The 6617-nt window shown below is 32.8% G+C and overlaps 1 pseudogene; it reads left to right on the forward strand.

Moving 5' to 3' along the window:
* Nucleotides 1-620: 620 nt before the first annotated feature.
* LOC105294440 lies at nucleotides 621-1129 on the forward strand (annotated as a pseudogene).
* Nucleotides 1130-6617: the final 5488 nt, after the last annotated feature.

The raw sequence follows: 6617 nt of genomic DNA on the forward strand, positions 1-6617 counted from the left end.
TTTTTGACCTTTTTATGTAGGATTTTGGTCTAGTATCATTCAGCATCCATTTCTCAGTTGATAGGTACTTGTGACTTATATTATAGATGAAGTAAAATTGTTTTATTGAAAGGAAGGGTGGACAAAATGCTTCTAAGTTTATATTAGAATTTGTGTTTTAGTCAGAGGCTGTGATGCCCTGAGAGGCTGTCAATGCTCACTGGGTACTTTTGTAGGGCTGTCCTAAAGAGCAATTTGTCCTTCTGCCTGACCTGGAATTTTAGTTGTAAGAGTTGTTAGCTGAAATAGACAACAGATGTGCTTCACTCAGTTTGGTTTTTCAGAAGACCCCTAAGTTTATGTGCAAGATCCTTTTTTGTGAAGGATAAGTGATGGTAGAGTATAATGGAGATAAAGTAGTAAAAAATAGGAAAAAAACAAAAAAATAGGATGCGAGGACAAAAAATAAAAGAGAAATTAAGTGAGAATATCACAAAGAGGAGAGAAATATTGAAAAGAATGAGAAAAAGAAAAATTGTAGAGAAGAATGGAAAAACGAAATGTGGCTTTTTCACCTTTTGGCTCGGAGGAAGCCAAGGTACAACTTTCCACAGTAGTCTTGAATTCCAGTTCATCCAAAACTAGCCACTTCCACCATGAGGCAGAAGTTTGATCCCAGTGAATTCAAAGTCACATACCTGAGGTGCAAGAGCGGGGATGTAGGTGCCATGTCTGCCTTGGCCACCAAGATTGGCCCCTGGGTTTGTCTCCAAAAAAGGTTTGTTATGACATCGCCAAAGCAACCAGTGATTGGAATGGTCTGAGGATTACAGTGAAACTGACCATTTAGAACACACAAGCACAGATCGATACTACCTCTGCCTCTGCTCTGATCATCCAAGTCCTCAAAGGACCTCCAAAGGACAGAAGTAAGCAGACAAACATTAATCACAGTGAAAATATCACTTTTGATGACATTGTCAACATTGCTCAACAGATGTGGCACTGATCTTTAGCTACAGAACTTTCTGGAACCATTGAAAAGATCTTGGGGACTGCCTAGTCTGAGGGCCACACTGTTGATGGCTGCCATTCTCATGACATCATACATGCCATCAACAGTGGTGCAGTGGAATGCCTAGCTAGTTAAAAACTACAAAGGAAAATGTTTCAATTAAAGATCATTTGAAAGTCAAAAGAAAAAAAAAGAAAGAAAAGAGAAGAAAATTGGCAATATATTATGACTATCCCACATTTTTTTGCTATTTTCAACTAATTTTTTTTTTACTGGCTTGTCTCAGAATTTTTTTTTTCATTTTTCTTTCTTTTCTTTTTATTTTTTCTTGTTTTTTTTTTCTTTTACAAATATTTCCTAGAACGAAAATACAATTAATACTTTTGATAGCGAATGGCTATATTTTTGTCCACCTTATTGTTTATTTGATTATAAAGCCAGACTATATTTTCCAGCTTTTTTTAGTCAATATGGACAGATGATTGTGGAGAAATCATGTGTGGAGAAAATGATGTATGTCACTTCTGGGCTCAGGTAGAAAGAAGTGGGTGTAACTTCTCTATTTATTCTTTCCAAAGCCACACATAAAGCAGAAGACTAAGACTGTAAGACCATAAGGAATATTGACCACAAAATGGAAGAAAAATGGGTTCCTAAAATGCTACAAGACCAGGAATATATATGAGATGAATTGTTATGTGATTAAGAAATAAAATTCCACCCTACTGAGATGTGGAATTTATACCACCGGTAGAATTACCCCAAAATGACAAAGAAGCAAATAAGTCAAAACCCCTTCCTTTACACAATAAAAGTTCTGTTTCTCTTCTCTCTTTCAGAAGAATCTCCTTTATACTTCGTATTTATAAAACATCAGGCAGGGCTGGGAGAAATAAGTTTAAAGGACTCCAGCAGGCTACCTTTTTCATTTTTCCCCAACTTCCTCCTGAGTCTCATATGTGCACCAATTGGCGATTATTCAAGTTTTCTATTTAAACAATCATACACAATCAACCAATCAATCAACAGTCAATATATTAGGAATTAGCTGATTTGATTTCTTTCAATTAACTGGTCTAAATTTCTATTTGTTCTGGTGCCTTAGAAATCCAACCTTTTTCTTTTTACTTTGCTTTATGTTTATTTGATTGTTGTTGTTTTGTTTTGTTTTTTTTCAGCACTTTGATGAGCAGAAATTCAATAATAAAATTCCATTACATAAATATTTACTTATTTCGGAAAATTGAGATTGTGATAGAAATATGTCAGAAATTCAATTAGAGAGATCTCTTTTCATACGCTCTGACTGTACAAGAAAAATAGTAGTCTGGAATAAATTAAAACAATTAAAGCAACTTAGTTCTAGCTTTTTACAAGTCTAGAGCCAAAAATACTTTATTCATTTAATATTTCATTTATGCTATTTATAGGTATGTAATAAGATACATGTCACTACTTAGAATCATTGCGTAACAAAATAATCTTAAATAAATTAATGTTTTGGAACATTGCAATAATATATATTTAATAAGAACAGATAAAAACTTAAATGCATATAATTAATTCCCACAAACACAGTATGTGACTATTATAGGCTAATATTTGAAATTGGAGTTTCAATTTACAGAAAACAATATTTCTATTTTAAAATTTTATGAATTTGTGGAGAACAAAATGCAAGTAAATGAATACTTATTGTATAATGTTGTAAATGTAAAGAATAAGTTAAATTATCAGAGTTCATCAAAAATTTATATGGTCACATATAAATAAAATATATAATATAGTTTTTCTTCACTGTTTGTTTCAGCACTCAGACTAAAATCTGCCCATCATTTGATTTCCAAACAAGAGAAATTTTAGTGAGAGATGCTTTAATGATAGCACATATGGTATTTACAAAAATAATTGACATCACATACAATTAATCTATATGAGATAATATTTTCTAAGGGATATATCACAGGGCTGGATTGTGTACTTTGCTTTCCTCCTGATTTGTTATAAATTGCATGATAAATTACTATAAAAATAATATCTTCATTTTCTAAGAGTTTATTTTATTTTGCTGCTTCATTCACTCCTCAACTTGTAACCTTCCTTTTGTGACAGCACTGCAATCACTGAGGAGAAGATTTTGTGTTGCAAATGTGAGATAGGGATTTCAAATAAGTAAAAAAAAAAAGGCATTAGAGCTTAAGGATGAACAATATAAGGATATTCTCTTGGCATGAAAAGTTCTCTATTAAAAAATGTGAGATTATTTTATAGGTAGTCTGTCAAAGTTGTTTCATAGTAGAGTTCATAGAGTTTTTGGTCAAGCTATTTTCTTGAGGCTAGTCAACAGGTAATATGATATTGGTATGAATAATGTAACAAAATCAGAAATGTTTGGATTTTAATCCCATAGTTTTCCTATTTGAATTACCTATATTCTGAGTATTAACTTCATCACCTGAAAAATGGAATTACTAAACTCCTTACTGTGTTATAGAGATTATTTGTGTAAGTAAAGTACCTTAATAAATAGTTGCTATTATTAACATGATTCCTTTCTGCCATGGCAATGTTAGTAAAATGTAAATGTATTTTTTCCTCTCTCTGTTTCAAGTAAAGTTATTATTTTTGGCCAAAAATAAGAACCGAAGATTACTCTGTTTAGAAGGTGATTTTGTTAATATGTCTAGCAACTATCTACTAATAAATATTATAAAACCATATGGCCAGAAATTATTTGAAATAAAGAAAAAATAAAGTAACATCATCACCATAGTCCTGAAAAAAATCCCTAACTCCAATTTTCTGTCAATTAGGCAAAGTCAAGCAGAGTATAATCTGCTTTTTCTCTGTATTTTCACTTTCCATCTAGTAATATTAAATTAAATAAATGTTAAAGTCAAATTTATAAAGTATGACTCTTATTTAATCTGTACTATTTAATCATTCAGCAAGTATTTATTCTACTCTGGATGGGTATAAGGCCTACCGATAGTTGCTAAAGGGGATAAAAAAAAAAAAAGATTTTATTATATGAAAATGCCCCTGTAAAATGACCTAAGATATTTCACATAATAAAGACAAATATCATCATCTCCATTTGACAAGCATAGATGCTTAGAGATTAAGTAACATGACCAAGAAATGTCTTACTCAGAATGAAGAGCTGTTCTTGAATTCAAACCCTGAGTTATCTGACACCAAACTGTGGGCTCTTATACCAACTACTCACAGTCCAGGTATAAAGCAAAATACCTGCCTTAAATAAGTTTATCAAGTAGGTAAAATAAGCCATATAGACACAAGAAAAAGTAACTAACATTACCAGATGCCAAAGGAATGGCTTGAACACACTAAAAATTTCAGAGGAAAGAGAAACAGAGATGTTTTAAGTCTGGATAATTAAGTAAGACTTTATATATTGAGCTTTGGAAAATGTGTAGGATCTTCACTGGCAGAAAATGTGTAATCTGGAAGCACTCCAAGTGGGAAGAGCAATTAGAAAAATGGGGCATAAGAAAGAACAGATATGTTTCAGTGGACAGTGGATAGAACAATTTGATTTTAATAGCTATGTATCTTGAGAAAATAATAAAAGAGAAAGCTGGAAACAAAGCTATGACTAGAATGTTCATATTTTTTTTTATTTTAGGGTTTTTTGAGAGTATTTTCTGCTTTGAGAGTTATTGAGACTTCGAAGGGTGTATGTTTTATTTCAAAAATCAAATATTACTAAAACAAGTGACATAAATACAAAGTAGCACAGAATTATTTGTTCTTGTGTGACCAGGATTTGTTCCTTTGTATAACTATCTTCAAATCTACTGTTTATGGTGGTCATATAACTCAGGCCAGGTTAATTATAATGCATACTCCTTTTAATATACAGGATATCCTGGAATGGCTACAAGAAATAAGAAAATTCAATAAAATGACTTCTCTGAAACTGTTCTTTAGAGAGTGGAAAACCCCTATTCATGACAGCTGTGATTGGTCATACATGGAAAGCGTAATTGTAAGAGGAGAGAATGAGGCCAGTACAGAGGGAAGTGGGGAAGCAGAGTCAAGACATAATAATAAAGTGGGATGAGGAGAGAGAGACATACACAGAAAGAAACAGATAAATATTTATTTTAGGGTCCCTGGACCCAGCAGTATTTAAAATTAAAAATTCAAATACTTACATACACAATATATTTTTTTTCTTTAATATGGTTTGAGTTTATATTACTTAAATTTTATAGCTAGGAAAGTCTTATTTCATTAAATCATGTAAGTTCTAATTGTGTGACTCAAGTAAGTATTTTAAGATATTGCAAAGAAGAAAATTTAAGTGAGCAGTCTGAGAATTTTTAAAAAGATAGGAGAGTGAGCATCAAATAATCCTTCACAACTCTAAATACAGAAATAAAAGTAAAATAATTTAAAATATACTAAACAGAATATATAATCATGATTAAAAATGAAAGGAAAACACTTGGGAGGATTTCTGCTCTTTAACTATGAAGAAATAAGATGTTCTAAAATTACCCTTGTGCTATAAGAACTAGAAAATATTGGAAGTAACTATTTTCAGACGTTATTCCACAGGAAGCATAGGGTTGTAATTCACAAAGAAAGGGAAAGAAACTGAATGAACTAAACTACAGCCTAGAGTTTTTCTGGCTGGAGATAATTTTCATACTACAGCAAAAGTCAGAAGGAACTCAAATCATGCTTGAAAATATCACTAAGTTGAGAAAACAGAGCTTCTAATTTGCAGAGGCTAAGGAAACTAGAAATTGTTCACAGAGGTAGAAAGAACTAGGGAACTAAAGGTATAGAAATAAAAAGCTCTTCCTGCACCCTTTGTGCTTCTGTTACCGTTGTGGCGATCAGAGTTTGGGTAACACACACACCACTAGGTCCTTATCATTGATGAGGAATTGAATTTCAACTCAGTGAATATGAGAAATATTTGTTTATTAAAAGCACGTTATGCGGTAGAAGATGGGTCAAACCTAAAACTGGCTAACCACGTGAAAATAAGGATACATAACCCTGGAGTTGGGTATGGGTTATAGCCAGGGAAGATGAAGAGCTGTAACCCTGGGAGAGGGAGAGGTCTGCATTATGCTGAGGGCTGAGATGGGTGGTTATATAGGTATTCTTAGGTGATTGGCAAGTAAGGTCATTTTTATTGACACTTGGCTGCTGTATAACTCTTTGCCTAGTGTGCATGTGCTTATCTAGAATTCCCTGAATGTAGTATGCACATGCATGGTATGAAATATCACAAGACTGAACAGAATGTACAGGATGGGGCCAAATTGGCCCGCAGCTGAATACCTCTCAGGACTGTGCCACTGGACACCTACTACACAAAGCTACACTAAGACCGGGAGACTTAGAAGTTTTGCTTAGTACAATGAAACAGACAAAGAAAGGCAATCAAAATGGGAAGACAAAGAAGCAGAAACCATATGAGAGAACAGAACAGAGATCCAGAAATAATAGAGTCAAGCAATCTGACAGATGCAGAGTTCGAAACACTGCTTATAAAGATGCTCAATGAACTTAGGGGAAACATAGAGGAATTCAGTGAGAACTTCAACAAAGAGATAAAAAACATAAAAATGGAAATGGA

Source organism: Pteropus vampyrus, unplaced genomic scaffold (genome assembly GCF_000151845.1).
Source record: "Pteropus vampyrus isolate Shadow unplaced genomic scaffold, Pvam_2.0 Scaffold87, whole genome shotgun sequence".
Taxonomy (NCBI): domain Eukaryota; kingdom Metazoa; phylum Chordata; class Mammalia; order Chiroptera; family Pteropodidae; genus Pteropus; species Pteropus vampyrus.